Here is a 23536-nt window from a genome sequence, read left to right as displayed (position 1 = left end):
ACCTAGCTCTGGCTGTTGTAGGCATTTAGGAAATAAACTAGGGGGTGGAAGATCTTTGTCTGCCTGTCTCTCTTTCTTTGTCTTTCAAATAAATATATAAATAATACAATAACTACGAAGACCTTCCATTGGCAAAAAATTGCAATTCACTGAAGCCTCAGATAATCATTAGCATTCCTTAATGATAAAGTATTTTTAATTCATTTATTTTCATTTTATTTGAAAGGCACAGTGGGAGAAAGAGAGAAAGAAGATTGCTTCTGTTTGCTAGTTCACTCCTCAAATGCCCACAGTAGCCAGTTTTGGACCATGTAGAAACAAGAGCCTGGGACTGAATCCAGGTGTCCCACATGGGTTTTAAGGACCCAAATCACCTGCTTCTTCTAAGACATGCATTAACTGGCCTCTGAAATCTGGAACGAAGCTCTGAGATTTAAACCCAATCACTTTGATATTAGATGTGGGTTCCCAAGCAGGGTCTTAAATACTGCTCCAGAAACCCACTTGGTAATGAAGTAATTTTAAATTAAGGTATGTCCATTGTGTTTTTAAAATATAATGCTATTGCACACTTAACAGAGTACAGTTTAGTATAAATATAACCTTTATATGTAATAGAATATAAAAAATTCATGTGACTCACTTTATTGTGATCGTGATATTTGCTTTCTACTGATGTTCTGGAACCAATCTGCAATTTCTCCAAAGTAGGCTTATAGGTATATGATAAGAAAGTGCCTAATGAAGTATGGAGACATGAAAGTCCCAAGATGTATGTTGGGCAAGCTGGAAACCCAGGAGAGTTGATGGTGTAAGTTGTGATCTGAATCTGTGGGTAGGAGGCTACGTCCTAAGACAGTCAGTTCTAAGGCAGTCAGATAGAGACTTCCTTTCTCAGCCTTTTTGTCCTATTCAAGACTTCAGTGGATTTTGTGAGGTCTGCCTACATGGGGAGGGTAATCTTTAGTCTGTCTATGGATCCAAATGTTAATCTCATCCAGAACTGTCCTCACAGACATACCCAGAGTAATATTTAACAAAATATCTGAGGTCTAGTTGACATGTAAAATTAACTGTTACAATATTTTTCTTCTAAAGCACGAGATTGATAGATTGATAAAATTGTGTGTAATGCAAGTAAATTTGAAATAAATATGCTTGTGGTACAAAGGTACGTTATAATTATTGTTAGGAATAACATTCTATGTAGGAACTTGAAGGGGGAAAGAAATATAAAATCCAGGAAGATTATTAAAATTAAAAAGGGTACAGAAGTGTATCTACATTCCAAGATAGGCAGCCTCAAATCAATAGATTTCCCGTAGCTGTATTGCCGTGGCCTGAATGTGTCCATCAAAACTCCCCTATTGAAAACAATCCCAAATGCAACAATGGTGGGAGGGGAGGCTTTCGGGAGGTGTTTAAGCCATGAGGGTTTCCTCCCATGAGAAAGTGAGTGCTGCTCTAAGGGCCAGTATGAATAGGTTTGCTTGCGCTCTTTTGCTTTTCTGCCTTCCACCTTGAGGATGCAGCAAGAAAGCATGCAACAGGGGCTGGTGCTTGATTTTTAAGTCCTCTGCCTGCAAAACTGAAAGACATTTCTGCTCTTAGTGAAGTACCCAGCTCCCGGTGTTCTGTCAGAGCAGTACAAAGTGGACTAACACATGTGTATTAGCAACTAATTAAAACTGCAATAATAGAAAAGGTGATTTTCACAAAACACTAAATTCCTCAGAATAACCTAACAAGAACTCCATGGGCCTTACATAATTTAAAATAAAATATTAGTGAAAACCATTTAAGAACATATAAATAAATAATATATATTTATTCTTATAAATATGTTTATTTTATATTTATAGAAGATATAAATATTCTTGATTGAGGAATTCTCATTGTGAACCTAATAAACTATGGCATCTAACTCCAAAGTCCATTAGGAAGGATAAAGAAAAGCTATGAAATTTTGAAATATGAACAGGGCATTTTTTTCCTGAAAGTTATCAAATGTTCTATGTGACGGCACACCATGTGCTGGCTCACTCAATGCTGATTTCAATTGCTTTTGTCTTGTCTTCTACTCACAGAGGCTGTGAAAGCCAAACACACGTCCAATACCCTCCAAACTCCTGTGATTTCATAGATTTTCTCGAAGCTTAAGATGATCCCACGGCACAGATACTGCCTGTTCCAAAATGAGTGTGTGATAGCTAGAATTGCAGTGGTCATTGCTAAGATTTGTGAAGGCAAAAAGCAAGATGGATTGAGAGTATCTGCTGGTATCTTTAGCAGTTGATTCAGCCCTGGACTCTTATTGAGTGAAAAAAATTATTTTCCTTGTTGCAGGGATTTCTATTACAGTTAAATGCAATACACATTGATATAGTACAAAATTAAAATTATGTACTACATATATAAGACAAGACACATAAAGCTGTTGGGCAGAAGAGAAATCCAGAAGCACGATTTGTGATACATTCTGAGATAATAAAGTCTAATAGGATATGCAGAGGAGGATTAATTATATGAATTATTTCCTTCAGGTTAATGTAGAGCTTCATGTGATATACACTAAGTTCCAGATCAAAGAGTCACCCATAAAATGCAAGACTCTAAATAAAAATATATTTAAAAGCAATCAAATTATTTAAAAGATTGATTTATTTATTAGAAAGGCAGAGTTACAGAGAGAGAATGAGAAGACTTCTATTTTCTGATTCACTTCTCAAATGGCTTTAATAGCCAGGGTTGGGCCAGGCCAAAACCAGGAGCCAGGAGCTTCATCCTAGTCTCCCATGTGGATGGCAGGGGCCATCTTCCACATTAGCAGGGAGCTCAATCAGAAATGGAGCAGTCAGCACTTGAACTGGTGTTTACGTCGGATGTCAGCATTGTAGATGTAGGCTTAATCTACTGTGCCACAACACCTACCTAACAATTGCACTTTGAAACAAAGTGAATTCAAAAATTTTAATCTGATCTCAAAGTAGAGAAAGAATTTCCCAAGTGTACACTTATTGAAAGAAGTTCTAAGGAAGATGTTGATTTACTTGACTTCATAAGCATTTATATTTTGTATGCATACACAAAAAAGTGTAAAAGTAAAATAAGATAATGAAAAACATTTGCTTCAAATATGAAAAGTAAAGGCTATTTTTCTTAATTTGTAGGGATGTAGGGATGCTCACACATTAAAAACAAAACAAAACAGGAGCAGGCCTTTAGCCTAGCAATTCAGAGATCTGCATCCCATGTCAACAGTGCCTAAGTTCAATTCCCAGCTTTGGGTCTTGATTCTGTCCTGCTAAAGCAGACCCTGGGAGGCAGCACTCATGGCTCAAGTAATTAGGTTTCTACTGTCCATGTGGGAGACCTGGACTGCATTCCTGGCTCCTGGCCCTGATGTCTCTGTCTCAGTCTTTCTCTCCCCATCCCCTGCCTACCTCTCAAATTACAGAGGAGGAGGAGAAAAAGCAGAAACCAGAGGGAGAAATGAGCAGAGGACATTTCCAGGACAATTTGCGGAAGGAGAAATGCAGATGGCCAATCAGCATTAAACCTGTTGAAAATCATTAATAACCAAAGACACTCAAGATGAAACAAAATAATGAGACACTTTGAGTTTAGCTCATCAAAGAATGTATGAAGAGAAAATAATCAGAAATGGGAATCAAAATTTATGAACAGATACATTCACCTTGATTGCCATCACAGTTACGTATTTTCACATATATTTGAATTGCAGATTATTGCTTTTAATGCCTTAAATTATTATAGGCTCATACTTCAAGCAAAAGTTATTTTTATGCAGCATATTGTCTGTCATGCACTTGGTGGGTCAGGCAGTAGGCAATGGTATATTAAATGCTGTAGAAATTGATTTCAGTCTTGGGATTTTCAAAGCTAGGAGAAGCAGCATGTCCAATTTGAGCTTGGTGCAGGACTTCTACTCAGGCTGAATACCTATGTGTTAAAAACTGTGACTGATGACCAGAAGGAACTCCATACTCCAGGTGAGGAAAAACCTGGATTCAATTTAACCAAAAAGGAAGTGAAGAAAAATCTTGATACTTACAGTATACCTCAACATCATGTTTTCATTTTTATGAGGGACAAAGAAATAACAATCAGAAATAGAAATGATGAAAATTATCATGTTGCTCTACTGTAAGTGATAGCCACTGATGGCTCAGAGCAATTCATAGCAGTATTTAGATTAAGTGAAACCAAAGCTTAGATGAATGAGTTAAATGTGTAGTGCAAAAAAGGAATTCAGATGTTTATTTTGGTGTGAAAAATTTTGAAATCCATGTGTAATATTTCCATAATACACATTTTTCAAGAACCTTTTGAAGGCTCTGTGTGCACACACACACATGTGTGTGTGTTTATGTGTATGCATGTTGTCAGTTAACAAATTAAAAGTATACATTTGTTCAGTAAATATGTTATTCATTCATATTGTGTCTTAGAATAAAAGCTTGTGAAGTGTGTTTGCTGTAGGGGTGGGAAAATGGGAAGCAGAATATAGTTGTCCAGGAAGAGACATCTCCCACTTCCTCATTCTACTCAGATTGAGTGACTCTTCCCCATTCTACCATGGGCAAGAGGGCAAATTCAGCAAGTGCACAGGAGGGGGAGGGTTCCTGATGCTTCCTCACAAGCCCATTTGACACTGATGGCTCTGTGTTTGGATATGATTTTCTGGCCCATGGTGGCCACGTCAGGGCAAAGATTTCTGTTTCAGTGACGATCAGCCCCTGCTATGGATCTTTCAGCAGCCATTTCACCATGTCCAGGCTACCAGGCCCCAAGCTTCTCGCCATGAAGCTACAGAGATCTTTGTAGTCTGCTTGGAATTCCTGGGTCCTGATAAGTTTGACAATAAATTCTTCAGCCCCAGGCTTACCTTCAAGGAGGTTCAAATGCAGGCTAGGTCTTACTGAGTTGGTTACTAAGAAGAAGCCAAGGTTTAAGGCTATGTGGAAGCTGAGTTCATTCTTTATCACCACAACTCCATCACTGACTTTTTTTGAGCTGCCAACCCTGTTAACTTCCTTCCATCTAGCCAGTGAAATCTTGCTAGATGATGATGTGTTGGTACAGCATCCAGATACCACTGAGGAAAAAGAGGCATGCGACCAGGACATCAAAGTGCTGGGGCATGAGGAACTCAGGTACTTTATGAATTGGAGAACAAAGCTTTGGCAAGATATGACCAAGAAGCTTAAAGAGCAAGCAAAGGCACTGGACACAAGCCTGAACTCAGGAGAGGAGGAAGAAGGTGATGATAAGGAGGAGCCAACACCTGGGACCATAAGAAAGTCATTTGAGGAGAAACATGAGGTGAGGAGGAGAAAGAGGAGCAACTTGTGGGGAGCAACTCGGACTAGACTAAGTTACTGGAATTAAGACTTATTCTATGCATCTGCTCTCCCACAATATGGCACTGGGAGAGGAGGAAACAGCTTCTACACAGCTGCCTCCAGTTCAACCAATAAACTGTAGGACCTGCTCCTGATTGGAGGAGAGCAGCATACTCGGCGTGTGGGTAGCAGAGTTGGGATTGGTGGAAGAGGACTATAAAGGAGGAGAGAGACAACATGCACCAGGAACATCTATCTGAAGGAACACCTGTGCAGCCCCCGAGAGAGCCGGCCGGCAGTGTGCCGCTCCCCCGCGGAAGTGGGGAAAGTGGCAGGGGGAACCGCCCTTCCACAGAGGTGGAAGGGATGGTAGCCAACCCGGGAAGAACCAGCAGCAAACCCGGGGAGGGCCGAGCAGACAAAAGAACAGCGCAGGGTCCTGTGTCGTTCCTCCACGAAGAGGGGGAGTGACATAATGGTGCCATGACTCGGATATGAAGCCTAGGCAGGGTTTAGTGTCATTCCTCCATGAAGAGGGGGAGCGACATAATGGTGCCGTGACTCGGATAGGAAACCTAGGAGGGAAGAAGCGGGAAGAAGTGGGAAAATACCGGAGAGAGAGACTAGTAAAGAGCCTAGGGAAAAGCCGGACGGAAAAGGTGCCGGAAGAAGCTATCGAAAGCCTAGGCATAGACTCGGATATGGACTGTGGGAAAGAAGTTAGGATTGAAAGCTAGGATTGAAAGTGAAAGTGAAACCAGATGCGGACTATGGCGGGGAAGCTAGGAGATTGAAAGCGAAAGTGAAACCTAGAAGAAACTTAGACTCGGATACGGACTGTGGGGAGAAGCCAGGAGAAATGAGAGGGGAATATTGTTGGAAGAAAACTTAGGGAAACATACCGGGTAGAGAAAAATGTTAGGGAGGATGAAGCTGCGGGGGCAGGCCGAGGCGGAGACGTAAGCTATCTTGGGATTGTCAAGTCAGCCTGGGGAACAAAAGGCGAAAATCTAAAAAACCAGAGGCGGAGACGTGGGCCAGGTTGGAATCCATCAGATTAGCCCGGGGAGCAAAAGATGGGAAGCCAAACCGTAAGGTGGAAACGTAGGCTAGGTTGAATTCGCCAGGTTAGCCCAGGGAACTTAGACTGAATACCGGTGGTGGAAACGTGAGCTAGGCTGTGTGACTCGCGGAAGCCGCCGCGCAGAGAGAGTGCGCGGGGCACGAACTGGGAGAGCGCCTGAGGCACAAGTAGTAGGAAACGCGGGGCTAGCGCGAAGGCTGTGGTGCGGGCGCAAAGGGCGCGGAGACCGCGGAGCTGGGAAACCGCCGCGGGCGAGGCGCCGAGAAGCAGCCTCGGGGCGGGTGCTGGCATGCATGCCACAGGGATAAGAGAAACAGAAGTTTAGAAGTAAAATGAGAGAAATAGGAATGCTGGCAGATAGAAGTAAAATGGGAGAAATAGGAATGCCCGGAGATAGAGAAAAATAAGGCCTCCCCACAACACGGCAATGAGAGAGCTTGGATTCGGTCTGCCTGATTAGTAAGACGATAAGCACCTGTGGGCGGCTGCAGGTCACCGAAGATAGGCATTATCAACACCAATAAGTCTCCCCACAAGACGGCAATGAGAGGGCTTGGATTCGGTTTGCCTGATTGGTAGGGCTTGTAAGCACCTGCAGGCAGTTCTAGCAGAGCAGAGCATGCGCTGCAGGGCACCGAACACAGGCACGCATTAGCACCTAAAAACCTCCTCACAACATGGCGAAGAGAGGACCCGGATTCGGTTTGCCTGATTGGTAGGGCTTGTAAGCACCTGTGGGCAACTCTAGCAAGCAGAGCAGAGTGTGTGCCGTGGGGCACCGAAGACAGGCGCGTATCAACGCCAAAAAATAAAAAGAAAGGGGGATCTGTGGGGAGCAACTGGGAGCAACTCAGACTAGACTGTTACTGGAATTAAGACTTATTCTATGCATCTGCTCTCCCACAATATGGCGCTGGGAGAGGAGGAAACAGCTTCTACACAGCTGCCTCCAGTTCAACCAATAAACAGCAGGAGCTGCTCCTGATTGGAGGAGAGCAGCGTACTCGGCGTGTGGGTAGCAGAGTTGGGATTGGTGAAGAGGACTATAAAGGAGGAGAGAGACAACATGCATAGGGAACATCTATCTGAAGGAACACCTGTGCAGCCCCCGAGAGAGCCGGCCAGCAGTGTGCCGCTCCCCCGCGGAAGTGGGGAAAGTGGCAGGGGGAACCGCCCTTCCACGGAGGTGGAAGGGACGGTAGCCAACCCGGGAAGAACCAGCAGCAAACCCGGGAAGGGCCGAGCAGACAAAAGAACAGCGCAGGGTCCTGTGTCGTTCCTCCATGAAGAGGGGGAGTGACATAATGGTGCCGTGACTCGGATATGAAGCCTAGGCAGGGTTTAGTGTCGTTCCTCCATGAAGAGGGGGAGCAACACAACTGAACTGGATTTTGGCAGAGATGAAGGCCAGGGAGGTGGTAGAATTAAAGAGGAGGAGAAAGAAGCTGCTGCATGAGCAGAGAAGGCAGTGGGAGGATGTGGAGGTGACGATGGGTCTTCCTGGGGTTTCCATTGCGGATGAGGGGGAGACTGGCATGTTCTCCATGTGGACCATCTGGAACCACCACCTGTTAGGGGAAGTGACACAAGGGGATGTGAGCACTGAGAACACATTCCTGTCTAATCTGCCAAGGGATGTCACCTATGTGTCAGATGAGGAGGAGGAGGCTGATGTATCTCTGGACAGTGACCTGGATCCAGGGTTGTGCAATTTGCTGAAGAAGCAGATAATAAAGAAGAGGACAAAGAGACTCTGCTGCTGCTGTCATTGGAGGAAGAGGTGGTACTGCTGGAAGAACAGGCTACCCGTGGTCTCAGGATGGCTTCAGTGGGATTGAGGATGATGCGGTTGAGGCCCTGCGGATCAGCTAGGCTCAGCTGGTGTACCAGAGCCACCACCACCAGCAACACCCAGCACCTTCATTTGAAGATGGAAGGACAGTCTTCCCCATTCCAGGATAAGGCAACTAGAGGTTCCTTCGAGGAGAGAAATTGCCACCATCCTGGAGGGGAGGAAAGATGACAGCTGACACAGTGATAGCATAGCAGTGATCATGAAGAGAGATGGCAACCATCCTGTGGTTAGAAGCAAATCCATGCCCCCCCCCCACAATCCCATAATATATAGTGCCTGTCAAAGACCCAGGGAAACATCAGATACTGGGCCATGAAAGTCTTGATCCAGGTGCTGTTATTGCTTCTTCCTAAATGGCTGAAAGAGACATCGTAGGGAATTTCTTCAACTGGTTTGCATTTAATGAGGATGAGAGGGAGCTGCAGGAGTGGTTTTTGCAGGAGCAAAAGCAGCACCAGGTAGGGCAATTGCCTGCTGACAAGAAGGAAGTGAAGCAGTACTGGAAACAGCGGCAGGTGATCAATGCGTGTCTCATTAAGAAAGTGGTTGAGGCCAAGGTTAAAAGAAACAGAGGTGGCCGGCGCCGTGGCTCAATAGGCTAATCCTCCACCTTGCGGCGCCGGCACACCGGGTTCTAGTCCCGGTCGGGGCGCCGGATTCTATCCCGGTTGCCCCTCTTCCAGGCCAGCTCTCTGCTATGGCCAGGGAGTGCAGTGGAGGATGGCCCAGGTGCTTGGGCCCTGCACCCCATGGGAGACCAGGAAAAGCACCTGGCTCCTGGCTCCTGCCATAGGATCAGCGCGGTGCGCCGGCTGCAGCGGCGGCCATTGGCGGGTGAACCAACGGCAAAGGAAGACCTTTCTCTCTCTGTCTCTCTCACTGTCCACTCTGCCTGTCAAAAAAAAAAAAAAAAAAAAAAGAAACAGAGGATGCTGAAGAAGCTGGAGCAGCCCAAGAAGAAGACAGAAGCAGTAGTGAATGTGGGGGTATGGAGCGAGGCATCTCAGAACAAGAGAAAGTGGCACAGCTGTGAAGTCTCTACAAGAAGGCTGGGCCTAGCAGGAGACAAGTCAAGTTCCAAAGAAGGTGTGGGTTGCAGGATGTTCCAGCTAGCCAGAGCTGGGGACCACTTCTAGGGGTGGATTCGAGGATGAAGCAGGACAAGAGAACACAGCGACATAGGGTGCAGAAGAGAAAACACAAGTGGGAGTGAGCTGACTAGCAAAAGGACTAGGAGCAGGATGTGGCATGGCTCACTCCACGTCCTCGCTGCTGGCCACGCCCTCACGTCACAGCTGTCTAAGGAGACAATGAGGTAGCTGCATAGAGCACCATGGTGGTCCTCAATGAGGAAGCTATCATCATGCCTGAAGAAGCTGTCTTGTCAGTTCTGTGAAACCATGATCCTTCTGAGAAGAGTGTGAGATACTGAATGAATATAGTCAAAGTGATTGGTGTAACTAAGCAGTTAGTAAAGTTTAGGTGAGCAGGAACTCTTGTATCTCTGCAAAATAATGCTGTTTCTTTGTTGGCTTGATACACTCACCTTCCCAGGATGCAACTGTTGCATCTGGGACCAAGGCACATGCTCACCCCTCACCCCAGGTGTGTATCAGATTGAGGTATCACTCTATTCCTTAAAAAAAAAGGTGGAAGGCAGGTAAGAGCTCTTTTTCTATAAGCAGACTTCTGTTTTCTCTCTTCCCGCCACGGACTGGAAAGACCTGTCCTACTCTCTTAGAGGTACTGTTTTTCAGTTTTTTAAAATTTCTGTTCTTTACAGGCAACTCTTGGCCAACTGATGTTGGATCTTTTTCCTTGGGTGAGGTTGGCTCATACTCCTGCCAGAATGTACATTTATTCCCTCACTGCTAAATAAATTCTGTCCCTATTTGCACACAATACTAGCCTCTTCCTAATATTTCTGTCTCTGCAGGAGGCAAGAACCTTGGTTGGACATTAATATATTCATTGCCCACATCAAAGGCTTTTTTAAATTATAAGATTGTCTCTTTAGGCATGTGGGTCTCTCAAGCTTTCCTGCATCCTATGCTATTAGCTGAATAAAACCAAGATGATAGCCAGAAAAAAATAAAGCTCTAAGAAATATGATACACAGAGACAAGCTGCTTGAAAGAAACAACAAAATGTTAAATATTGTTATCTCTGAATTATGGAATTTCGACTACTTCAGGTTTTCTTTTTTTTCTGTCTTTCCCAATTTTCCATAGTAAATTTATTTCTTTTATAGAACCAAGGTGAAGCAAACTGGTTTTATTTTGAGTGGTTGAATTCTACCTACACACCCTTTAATGCTGACTTTTAATCTGAATGTAGGAAAATTCCTAAATGACCTTATTGCAGTTACTAGTGGGCCTTATTTATTTGCCCAGACCAAGTCCACAGCTCTGTTTTTTGTTTACTGGTTTATAGTTTATAATTTCCCAACTCAGATCAGTTGCTTTCCCTCTTTGCATTTCCAATAGATCCCTGTTTACCATAATCCTATATTGGTCTTAGTCTTCAGCCTGCTCCACAATATTCTTTTATTTATTTATTTATTTTTTGACAGGCAGAGTTTGACAGTGAGAGAGAGACAGAGAAAAAGGTCTTCCTTCCATTGGTTCACCCTCCAATGGCTGCCGCACTGATCTGAAGCCAGGAGCCAGGTGCTTCCTCCTGGTTTCCCATGTGGGTGCAGGGCCCAAGCACTTGGGCCATCCTCCACTGCCTTCCCAGGCCACAGCAGAGAGCTGGATTGGAAGAGGAGCAGCCGGAACTAGAACTGGGCACCTATATGGGATGCTGGCGCCGCAGGCGGAGGATTAGCCTAGTGAGCCATGGCGCCGGCCCCAACACAATATTCTTTCTACTTTAACCTTATGATATTTTACCTTCTCTACATCAAAATACGTGTTCTGAGTTTTTTATGCAAGACTTCTTAGGTGGCATCATCTCTTTTAAAATCAACTTCTGGTCTCTACATTCATGGAAATAGAGCTATATAAGTGTACCTCAAAAAAGTTCATGAAAAAATGGACTTGGACTCCTGTGCAAAATTTTTGAAATCCATGAATATGAGTTTTTCGTAATATGTGTTTTCATGACCTTTTTGCATGGATTTCAGACTTTTTTACATTAAGGCAAACATTCTTTAATTTCATTTCTGATTAAATTTTAAAGTACCCTTATTTATATTCACCATCTGCCATTGGTGTGGAAGTAAGAACACCTTATGGTGTGGGGGCTTAGCTCTGATTCTCTAACTCAGTGGGTCTGAGTGCAGTTTAATTGATTTTGGGTTGTGTTTTTTAAAGGACCTTAGGTGAATGGATTGTACCTGGAGTTGAGAATTAGTGAACTGGTTAACCTTGACCCACATTCTACTGTGATCCTTTTCATATTTTGGTGTGCACAGAAATCGTCTGGAGATGTTCTTAAAATGCAGATTCTGAGTCATCCAAGCTGGGACCAGGCCTGAGGCTCTGAATTTCTAGCAATCTCCTGGGTGATGACACTGTCCACATTCCACACTTAGAAATACCCCCATGTATTTAGTGGCCTTACCTCATTTTTCAGCTCCCACTGATGGATCCATTCAGTGGTGACCTCCAACCATGGCTCCAAGTGAGCTCCAAGTAAGCCTGTCCATATGCTACCATAGTAGCATAGAACAGAAATGTAGAAGTTAAAGTACACATGGCTATGAAAGTATATGACTATGTGGAAAAGCAGCAGTGTTTATTCATGCCAAATAGGGTTGAATGATAGCTTATTTAGTCACTGGTTGAGTCATTCAAAAATACTGATTGAAGACCTGCCTCGTGCCAGACACTGTGTCAGCTTGTGTCTAATTTAATTACTTATAAGATTCTCTATGCTTTGCCATCCAGAGCATATTGATAGTGTGCTCTGAAAGTCAAATTATGAATAATGGCATGCATTGATTTGCTTACTATTATTTGTCTTTACTTAGCTTTATTTTATTTGCTTGGCAGGACCAAAGGCTCCTCACAGGGGCGTCCCAGGAGATTGGAAGATGATATAAGCGCCTTTCATATTAATCCAATATCAGAAATGTAGTAGTGTGGGGCTTATGGAACACAGCACTGCCACTGATGTACTTCAGCTCCCTCCTTAGGCTTTCTAATTAGAATACCATGGAATTCCTTGCGTCTTAGTCCAACTTTATGCAAGAGGAATGTGGCCAATTCTTCTGTCTGTTTGGACTGGGTCACATTGTCCTAGGTTGCTCTCTAGCCTGTGGACAGGCTCACTTAGTGGGTCCACAAATGGGAGGAGAAAGAGTGGTGAGGTCAGCAACATGTGAGGGTACATCAAGACATTTGTGTCGAATGTGCCTTTTTAAAAATTCAATTTCCATGAACTTTTTGAGATAGTCTTATATTTGTAAAACTTAAATATCTTGTATTTTTACAAAGATAAGTCATTTCAACTTCTTTCAAGTGAACCCTAAGAAACTGAAGAAATCCCAAAGTTTTATTTATAGTCGTATTGTATACAAAAAGCAGTGTCTCAAAAGCATTTAGTTTCTCAAATGATTTTCAAAAACTCTGGGAAATGAGTTAGTAATTGCCTAAAGACTTCCGGAGATTCCCAAGTTTCTCTTATGGGTAATGTCAACAAAGTTTAATTTATTGTGAAGCTTTAAATGAAAACTATACAATAACATTCATAGGAAAAAAATGCCTAATCAGAAAGTCCTCAGCATGTGAACCTTTTAAAATACAAGAAAGACCAAGGAAAGTCTTTTTTCGTTTTTAAAAAAGATCTTGATTTATTTATTTGAAAGGGGGTGGGGAGAAGCATCTTCTGTCCCCTGGTTCACTCCACAAATGACAATAGCCAGGGCTGGGCAAGACCGAAGCCAGGAGCCTGGAGCTCAATGCGGGTCCCCCGAGTGGGTGGCAGGGAATCAAGCACGTGAGCCATCACCTTCTGCCTCCCTGGGTGTGCATTATCAGAAAGCTGGAGCTGAAAGTGTAGCTGTGAGTTGAGCCCAGGCACTCAATTAGGAGATGCAGGTGTCCCAAGTGGTGTCTTAACTGCTATGCCAAATGACCACCCCAAAAGTCTTCTTGTAAATTGAGAAATTCTGGACCCAATTCTAACAAAAGACAATTGAGAAAATGTCTGTTTAAATATCTTCCTCTTGAAAAAAAAAAAAAAAGGAGAAGGAGGGACGGAAGGCACAAGAAAAATATCATTGAATTCTTGGAGTCATATACATGAAATTCATGAGGTCTGTTCTCTATATATTAATAAATCAAGAAATGCATAAAAGTAAATACCTTCCTCTTAATACAAAACAAAGACATGTTCTATACGTTTGAAGAAGAAATCAATGTAACTTTAAATTCAATCAAAGAACTCTTTAACTTAGGGAAGATCTTCTGTATCTTATCCCCAGGGTACCATATAAAAAAATCTTGGAGTAAAGAACTTGAAAACAGTAAGAAAAAAGGAAAAAATAAAGAGAGATCTGCATAGAAATGTGAAAGCATGTGTGGTTAGCATCACAGAACAGAGTTTCAGTTTTGAAAGGGCTCTACTGCCTGTATTTCCTCTTCAACATCTGAGCCAAATGGTCCTACGATGTTGAAGCCCGCTAGAGTATAAGAAAAGCACTCTGGCTATAGAATATGGATTGAATTAAGAAGTGGAAAGTTTATGAGCATGCATAACTTAGGAAATGATCCATAACTTAGGAATTGACGAAGTTAACTATGGCATTCAGGGAGTTGCAGGCCTGGGCAGGGGCTGGGCAGTGAACCTGGCAGGGAAGGAGGAAGAGTATGAAGCAGACAGTAAAAAGTGAGAAACAACTGAGTTTAACAACTGATTGCAACCAAATTTCCGAGAGAAGGCGGGACAAGGATGGGTCCGAACTTTGAATGTGAGTGATTGGAAGACAGAGATGGCGGTATCTCAGCTGTTGGTGCTGGGAGACGTGATGAGGTGTTTGGGAACAAGCTGAGCATGAGCTTGAGAGGTATCCAGGTGATAGTATCCACTGGTCATTTTTCTATTTTCAGCCAGAAGATTGTCATTTTTCTCCTGTAGTCATTGGTGTGACTCACAGAAGGCCTTATTTTTAGAAATGGGGCACAGTAGTATGGATAGTTATGGGATTTAGCAGTCTAACATAATATGCTTAAAAGGGTAGAAAAATGACCAAAATTATCACTGACAGTCAATCAGTCAAAACCATTATTTTCATACCTTTGCATATTTTGGTCAAATGATTTTTTAAAAAGACATTTATTTGTTTATTTGAGAGGTAGAGAGAAAGAGAGAGAGAGAGATGGTCCATCTTCTGGTTCACTCTCCAGATGGTCACAATGGCCATAGCTGGGACGATCCGAAGCCAGGAGCTTCTTCCTGGCCTCCCACATGGGTGCAGGGGCCCGTTTAAACACTTGGTTTATCTTCCACTGCTTTCCCAGGCCATTAGTATAGAGCTGGATTGGAAGAGGAGCAGTTGGGACATGAACTGGCACCCATTAGGGATAATGGCACCGCAGGCAGAGGCTTAACCTACTATGCCACATGGCTAGCCCGTGGCCAAGTGATTTGCTGTGTTTTTGTGGCTCAGAGCAATTACCCACTTACCACTAATAAACAGAGAAGCAAAAATCTTATTGACAATGAATTCACTGAGAAAGCAATATAGGTAAAAAAGAAAATGAATATATAAGGAAATAAATACTTTGTTATAACTAAGGAACCTATAAAATCAATTAACATAAAATTAATAGGAAAGTTACAATAAATTTTAAAATTTAAGTTATATATTCTTTAAAAATTTTTTTTAAAGATTTGTTTATTCATTTATTTGAAAGGCAAACCAGCTGAGAGAGAGAAGGGTAAGCAGAGAGATTCCATCTGTTGGTTCACTCCCCAAATGGCTGCAACAGCCAGGTCTTGCTAAAGCCAGGAGCTAGGAACTCTATCTAGTCTCCCACGATGGTGGGAGCCCAAGCTCTTAGGCCACCCTTCACTACCTTCCTGGGTGCATTATTAGGAAGCTGGATTAGAAGCAGAGAGGCCAGATCTAAGATTAGCACCAATATGGGCTGCTGGCGTGGCTTAACCCACAGCACCATACCTTTGGTGCCAAGTTATATATTCTTAATTCTCAGAGGAATCACTATTAACAAGTGATGAATAACTTCTATGTCAAAATGAATGATAATTTACAAAGCAGTATAATGCCTGCTATCTCAGGTGAGTATCTGAAATTTGTGTGATGATAGGATCATTTTACAACATGACGACTTTAGAACTCAGAAAGTCTAGTTAATTTGTTCAAGGTTGACCAACTCATGAAAACTGGATTTTCCTTTCAAGAATTCTGTTTTCTGAGTTCAAAATTCTCTTCATTATACAGTTTTGAATGACAAAAATATTTCAAAAATATACTTTCATGGGAGATAATTTCTTTTTTTAAAGTAATATTTACTTTCAATATGTGCCTTTATACAATAGCTTTGTTTTCCAAATATATTGCATTACATTTAGCTAATCATCAATAAGGTTTTCTTTTTTTTAACTTTTATTTAATGAATATAAATTTCCAAAGTACAGAATATGGATTACAATGGCTTCCCCCCCATAACGTCCCTCCAACCTGCAACCCTCCCCTTATCCACTCCCTCTCCCCTTCCATTCACATCAAGATTCATTTTCGATTCTCTTTACAGATCAGTTTAGCATACATTAAGTAAAGATTTCAACAGTTTGCTAATTTCTAAGTTATTTTTTTGTAAGGCAGAGTGAACAGTGAGAGAGAGAGACAGAGAGAAAGGTCTTCCTTTTCCATTGGTTCACCCCCCCAATGGCTGCTGCAGCTGGTGCATCACCCTGATCCGAAGCCAGGAGCCAGGTGCTTCTCCTGGTCTCCCTTGGGGTACAGGGTCCAAGCGCTTGGGCCATCCTCCACTGCCTTCCCGGGCCACAGCAGAGAGCTGGCCTGGAAGAGGAGCAACCGGGACAGAATCCGGTGCCCTGACCTGGACTAGAACCCGGTGTTTCGGCCCCACAGGTGGAGGACTAGCCTATTAAGCTGTGGCGCCGGCCTCTAAGTTATTTTAATCATTAACATGGAAGTCTGTCTTTTGGATGACAACATTTTGGTTTATAATTTTGATATATTAATCAAGGCCTATGGTCTAATTCAGAAAGAGTGTCAGTTTTTTTAACAAAAATAATTTAGTATAGGAGATTAGCTAATCCTCTATTGTACTGGAGGATCAAAAAGGCATTGCAAAAATAATGATCACAGGGAGTAGCTACCATCCTTGGGACTGGGAGAATAAAGCGTAGTTGGTGGTTGTACTGGTGTGCATGAAGGTGGTACGTTGCTCAGGAGATATTGGCATGCCTCTGGCAGTGTCTATTAGAGGAGTTTGCAAAGAATACTTTCTTGGTGTTACTAGTGTTATTTAATTTTTTTTGACAGGCAGAGTTAGACAGTGAGAGAGAGAGACAGAGAGAAAGGTCTTCCTTCCTTTGGTTCACCCCCAAATGGCTGCTACAGCCGGCGCTGCGCTGATCTGAAGCCAGGAGCCAGGTGTTTCCTCCTGGTCTCTCATGCGGGTGCAGGGCCCAAGCACTTGGGCCATCCTCCACTGCCTTCCCGGGCCACAGCAGAGAGCTGGACTAGAAGAGAAGCTACCGGGACAGAACCCGGCTCCCTGACCGGGACTAGAACCCCGGGGTGCTGGCGCCACATGCGTAAGATTAGCCAAGTGAGCCATGGCGCTGGCCGTTTAATTTGTTTTTACCAAATGCCATTAAAAATCTTTACAGAGATTTAGGCTATTCTGAAAAACAGTAGAAGGAAATTCCATCAGATAAATGTGCAGCAATGGATGGTGGGCTGTTGGAATGAACTCCCATGCTACAGACATTAAGAAGACAATTAACTATATAGAATTTAAAGACAGTAATAAAACTAGTTCAAAGTCAGTTTGCTTATTACAACAATGTACTAACTATTCTAACAACTGGCAGTGATGAAATAGTCTTCTGGGTGAACCACTGTCCCCTCCATTTCCTTGTGTATGTGACTAAAATAAGTTGCTGTAGCTTCTAGGAGAATATATTTAAGTGACTTTTTTTGCAAGTCTTTGATTCTGCAAGTAGTCTGGTGAATGAAGAATGGTAGCTCCTTGACTTTCCAACCATTCAGGCAAGCAGCAGTGATTTCAGTGGCAATATTGAAGGAAAACTACGAGGGTCACATTCAGGTGGTAGATAGTTCAGCACACGGGCTGAGGGTTGTAGTTGACTAGACAAGAGAACTCCATCCCCCTCTTCTGTTGGTAGTCACTAGCTATGGTGCAGCAGTAAAGCCCCTGCCTGTTCTACTACTGGAAAAGATAAAGAATGGGCAAATGCCAAGCCCTCATGTTCATCAGTGATTCCTGCTATTGATGTGGCTCTATTCCATGAGGTCATTCTGAGCCCCAGGTCACTGCTCCCGTCTTACTGCTTCACCATCCCCAAGGGTATTGAGCTCATGTCTGGGGGTCATTGAGTCACGAATTTGTTCCTGTTTTAGCCCATAGAATGTGGAAGGTATTGAGTTTATTAAAATATTTAATGCTTGAAAGACAAAGAGAGAGAGGGGGCAGGGAGGGAGGGAGGGACGGAGGAAGGGAGGGAGAGAGAGAGAGAGAGAGAGAGAGACCCCTTACATCATCTGCTGCCTTCCCAGGCACATTAGCAGGAAGATGGACTGAAAGCTAAGCAGCCAGGAATCAAAGAGGGAGCTCTATTATGAGAGGCTGGCATCACAAGCAATGGGTTAATTCACTGCACCACAGTACTGGCCTCAAGGGCAAGTGATTTTTAAGACAAGTGACTCACTCTGAAGAAGCGTATATCACTTTCACTCATTCTACAATCTAAAATATTCCCTAGGAGAACTAAGCATAATATATTATTTAGTTTTCATCAACATAACAAAATATTTCAAGCATCTAAATTTATAAAGAAAAAAAGATTTATTTAGCTTGTTGTTTTGGAGTTTGAAAAGTCAATACCAGGCAGACCCATTAATCTATCCTTTGGTGAGGGTAGCAGATGGTACAAATCATGGCAGGAGTGCATATGTATGCAAAAGCTTACATCAACAAAGGGAAGGTCGGAATGAAACACACACACACACACACACACACACACAGACACACACACACGGGTCCCATGATCCCTTCCAATGGCACATCTCTAGTGTCCTAAGAACCTCCTAGTAGGCTCAACCTCCTAAAGCTTCTGCCACCTTCAGTCAGCAGCACCATGGGGACTAAGCCTCTATTCATGGACCTTTGAGGGGTACCTAAACCAATATCCAAGCACAGCATATAATCTCACAACACTAACAGAAATGAGTTTAAATATATACCCTGTATCCAACAAACAAGAGGATGATTCAAGCAAAAAAGTTTCCTCAGTGTTCTCTCCACTCTTTATATTTCATTGCCTGCTGAAGAAAACTGAACTTACAGACTTCATCAGCACAAAACACCCTGAAGAGCAAACAGGACCTTGAACAAAAAGAACAAAACTGGGGGCACCAGAGTTCCTGATTTCAAGACATACAGCTGTTGCAACCAAAATAGCATAGTTCTGGTATAAATATAGACACATAGACTAATGGGACAGAGGAGAGATCCCAGAAATGAATATACACAGCTACAGGTAACTGATTTTTAACAAGGATTTGAATGGACATTTTGTGAAATAATAAATACAAATGGCCAAAAAATACAACAAGAGGGAGGGAGGGAGGTAAATATGGTTATCTTCTTAGAGTTATACCTATGAAATACATGGAATCTGTTGTTTATATTAATAAAAATTTTTTAATTTAAAATTTTAATTTAAAATTGTTTTAGTTCAATATCAGTAGTCATCAGGAACATGGAAACCAAAAAAAAAATGTAGTATCACCTCACTGCAGTTAAAATGACTATTAATTTTTAATCTTGATTTTAAGTTTTTTAAGTTACACAAGTTTTATGTATTTCATATATACAGATTTAGGAACATAGTGACACTTCCCTCCATCCTCTGTCCTGCCCAAATAAAAAAGCTGTCTGCACCTTAATGTTTATTGCAGCTCAATTCACAATAGCTAAGACCTGGAATCAACTTAAATGCCCATCAACAATAGACTGGATAACGAAATTATGGGACATGTACTCTATAGAATACTATACAGCAGTAAAAAATAATGAAATCTGGTCATTTGCAACAAAATGGAGGAATCTGGAAAACATAATGCTGAGTGAAATAAGCCAGTCCCAAAGGGACAAATGTCAGATGTTCTCCCTGATCGGTGACAACTAACCAACCACAAAAAAGGAAACCTGTTGAAGTGAGATGGACACTATGAGAAACAGTGACTTGATCAGCCCTTGTCCTGACTGTTGATGAACAACTTACTATTGGTTGAACTCTTTAATTAACACACAATTATTCTTAGGTGTTGAAATTCAACTGAAAAGTGATCCCTGTTAAATATAAAAGTGGGAATAAGAGAGGGAGGAGTTGTACAATTTGGGACATGCTCAATCGGACTTGCCTCAAATGGTAGTGTTAGAAACATACCAGGGGATCCCAATAAAATCCCATCAAGGTGGCATGTACCAATGCCATCTCACTAGTCCCAGTGATCAGTTTCAGTTCACATTTGATCATAATGAAAGGATTAAGAGTCAAAGGGATCACATAAACAAGACTTGTGTCTGCTAATACTAATTGAAAGAATTAAAAAGGAGAGAACGATCCAACACGGGAAGTGGGATACACAGCAGACTCATAGAATGGCAGATGTCCTAAACAGCACTCTGGCCTCAGAATCAGGCCTTAAGGCATTTGGATCTGGCTGAAGAGCCCATGAGAGTATTTTAGGAATGGATTGCCGAGACACTCTGGCAAAAAACAAACAAACAAACAAAACCTAAATGAAAGATCTCTGCGAGTGAGATCCCAGTGTAAAGAACGGGCCATCAAAGAAGGTGCCTTTCTCTGAAGGGAGGAGAGAACTTCCACTTTGACTATGACCTTGTTTAAATAAGATTGAAGTCAGCGAACTCAAGAGGCTTCCATAGCCTTGGAAACTCATGACTAGAGCCTAGGGAGATTTCTGATGCCATAAACAAGAGTGTCAAATTGTTAATTCAACAACAGGAGTCACTGTGCACTTACTCCTCATGTAGGATCTCTGTCCTTAATGTGTTGTACAATGTGAATTAATGCTATAACTAATACTCAAACAGTATTTTACACTTTGTGTTTCGGTGTGGGTGCAAACTGTTGAAATCTTTAATTAATATATTCTAAATTGATCTTCTGTATATAAAGAGAATCAAAAATGAATCTTGATGTGAATGGAAGGGGAGAGGGAGCAGGAGATGGGAGGGAAGTTATGGGGGGGGAAGGCCACTGTAATACATAAGCTGTACTTTGGAAATTTATGTTTGCTAAATAAAAGTTTAAAAAAAACTTCATCAATGAATCAATGACAAACTAATCCTGCATATCTTACGTAAGGTAAGCTGAGAAGTATATTCTAGCTATGTGGCCATGGGTTCCACTTAAACCTAATTAATGTTGGAGAAAGGAAGAACAAATTTTAGGGTACAGTTAGCAGCTGCCACAGTGTGTATTCACATATTTTTATCTCTCAGCTAAAAAGATAAGCGCCCATAGCTAAGACAGCAAGTTTTAATCCCCACTTCTAGAGCTTGTGTGATTGACAGATTAGTAAATATCTATTCACACAGATGTAATGAGATCATAATATTCTGATGAAATCAGAACTCTGTATTTGCATTTTATCTCAACACAACTTTTTTGCCAGATAATATAAAGCTGATTTCTTCATCCAGGTGCAAGAACAATGCAAACTATTAAAATACAGCTCAACACATAGACGGTCTGTGTGGGGAGCAACCCGGACTGGACTGAGTTACTGGAATTAAGACTTATTCTATGCATCTGCTCTCCCACAATATGGCGCTGGGAGAGGAGGAAACAGCTTCTACGCAGCTGCCTCTTGCCAACTTGAGTGATGACCTCCAGGAGCTGATCCTGCTCCTGATTGGAGGAGAGCAGCGTACTTGGCGTGTGGGCAGCCGAGTTAGGATTGGTGGAAGAGGACTATAAAGGAGGAGAGAGACGGCATGCACCAGGAACATCTAAGGGGAACATCTAAGGGGAACACCTGTGCAGCCCCCGAGAGAGCCGGCCGGCGGTGTGCCGCTCCCCCGCGGAAGTGGGGAATGTGGCAGGGGGAACCGCCCTTCCACGGAGGTGGAAGGGTCGGTAGCCAACCCGGGAAGAACCAGCAGCAAACCCGGGGAGGGCCGAGCAGACAAAAGAACAGCGCAGGGTCCTGTGTCGTTCCTCCACGAAGAGGGGGAGCGACAGTCTGTATTTCAACAACACAAATACTATTCATTTAAACACTTAAATTTCCATGGTGACTTTTTAGCCCAAGGTCTAGATAAATCAAGCACATACATTTTATGGAATAACATTGTATAAAAGCCCGAGTGACAAGTCTTCTTTTCCTGGAGCAATTCAGTCAAGTATTCAATGATTGGTATAATTACTGAGGGTAGTCGCCATCTTTGATACAAGTTAGCATTTTGGTCATTAATGTTAAATCAGTAAACAATTGCTCAAGCTTATTGTTGGCACTGGATGTTATCACTAAGTATATAGCAGTTCACTAGTAGGCATGTTATTGAATATACTACCAGGCAGGAATTGCCAAAATTTTCTGGGGCCTTCATTCCTATTGCTTTGGCTTTTACTCTATTTCTATTACTGGCCAGAAGTGAAATTGGTATTGCAATTGTCTGCATATGCTGGTTCATAGAAAATTAAGGAATTATTTCCTCCAAGTAAAAGGGATTATTGGAAACTCATGACTGGAGCATAGGGAGATTACTGATGCCATAGACAGGAGTGTCAATTGGTAAAGTCAACAACAGGAGTCACTGTGCACTTACTCCTCATGTAGGATCTCTGTCCTTAATGTGCTGTACATTGAGATTTAATGCTATAACGAGTACTCAAACAATATATTTCACTTTGTGTTTCTATGGGGGTGCAAACTGTTGAAATCCTTACTTAATGCATAGTAAACTGATCCTCTGTAAAAAAAAAAAAAAAAGAAATTATCAATTCCCAACTTGACTCTCACTGGGATTAAACATGACAATAGGTCTGCTCTGATTTCATCATCATTTAAAAAAAATCATCTATTATTTTTCACTTTATGTTTCTGTGTGGGAGCAAACTGTTGAAATCCTTACTTGATGTACACTAAGCTGATCTTCTGTATATTAAGATAATCAAAAATGAATCTTGATGTGAATGGAAGGGGAGAGGGAGTGGGAAAGGGGAGGGTTGTGGGTGGGAGGGACGGTATGGGGGGGAAGCCATTGTAATCCATAAGTCGTACTTTGGAAATTTATATGCATTAAATAAAAGTTTAAAAAAAAAAAAAGAAAAATATAATTACAGATGCAGGTGTTTGGGTAGTAGTTAAGACACAGCTTGGGACATTTATATCCAGTATCAGAGTGCCTGGATTTGAATGCCAGCTTTGCTCCTGATTCCAGCTTCTGATAATGCACACCCTAGGAGGGAGCAGGAGATGGCTGAAATCGTTGGGTTCCTGTCCCTCCTGTGGGAGACCTATTCTGACTTCTCAGCTGCTGGCTTCCACCTGGCCCAGCACCAACTGTTACAGGCATCTGGGGAGTGAACCAACGGATAGGATATGTCTCTGTTTCTCTGCCTTTCAAAAATAATTTTTAAAAAGCTTGAATTACTAGAGTCCATTTTATTTGAAAATGTTGATATAATACTATTTTCCTAAATGGAAGAGCACACCCTAACAAAAGCCCAGACTACATGTCTTACTACTTATTACCAGATCTTTTTATTACTATGTAGAGGTCTGGTTGACTGCTATATAAAGATGGATAGGTGTTACAGCAAAACGGGAGAAATGCAATTTACAAATTAGGTAACATTTGGGAATATTTGATACAAACATCAGAAATTGATTTTGCTCACTAAAATGTGGCTGCTTCTAGGGGGAGAGATTAACATACAAGTCTTGGACTTACAGCATTGCTATAGCTTTTAGAAGTATTAGAGGGCATCTAGTTAAATATCTCCCCA

At 42.2% G+C, this 23536-nt stretch overlaps 2 pseudogenes; both read left to right on the top strand.

Annotated features, from left to right (window-relative positions):
• The first annotated feature begins 770 nt into the window (after positions 1-770).
• Positions 771-9518, top strand: LOC100354319 (pre-rRNA 2'-O-ribose RNA methyltransferase FTSJ3-like; annotated as a pseudogene).
• A 120-nt stretch (positions 9519-9638) lies between these two features.
• The window catches only part of LOC149124638 (M-phase-specific PLK1-interacting protein pseudogene), a 46821-nt pseudogene continuing 32923 nt past the window's right edge, over positions 9639-23536 (top strand).

This window comes from Oryctolagus cuniculus, chromosome 9, assembly GCF_051225735.1.
Source record: "Oryctolagus cuniculus isolate XC-2025 breed Fujian yellow rabbit chromosome 9, ASM5122573v1, whole genome shotgun sequence".
Classification (NCBI taxonomy): domain Eukaryota; kingdom Metazoa; phylum Chordata; class Mammalia; order Lagomorpha; family Leporidae; genus Oryctolagus; species Oryctolagus cuniculus.
This window is presented reverse-complemented; position numbering and strand designations above follow the sequence as displayed.